Consider the following 390-nt stretch of genomic DNA (forward strand, 5'->3'; position numbering starts at 1 on the left):
AGAGAGCGAGGAGAGGGGGGGTGGGATTTGTCTTCTGGTAGAAAACAGTCCTTTGGACTGTCAAAAATTTAGGTGATTCAAATAAACATTCTTACCGGAAATACAATCAATAACAGAATGTTTGTCGCGCAGTCGAGCAATAAGTTATGGTGGAGCGCCTGGAGTGACGTAAAACCATAAGTATGGGGGGTGGTGGCGGAGCGGGGAGGAAGTGCACGCAGTGCTATCTCTCCACCACTGCGGCTATACCAATCTGTGGGAAAAGAGGCGTCCAATCATAAAAGAGCTGCGGAGATTCACACCCCAGGCGGGGCCGAGCGGGGCCGGGCGGGGCCGGGCTCGGGGGCGGCCGCGGCCACTCGCGTCGTGTTGTGTGGACTTTACATACAT

This window comes from Frankliniella occidentalis, unplaced genomic scaffold (genome assembly GCF_000697945.3).
Source record: "Frankliniella occidentalis isolate FOCC.00 unplaced genomic scaffold, Focc_3.1 Scaffold906, whole genome shotgun sequence".
Taxonomy (NCBI): domain Eukaryota; kingdom Metazoa; phylum Arthropoda; class Insecta; order Thysanoptera; family Thripidae; genus Frankliniella; species Frankliniella occidentalis.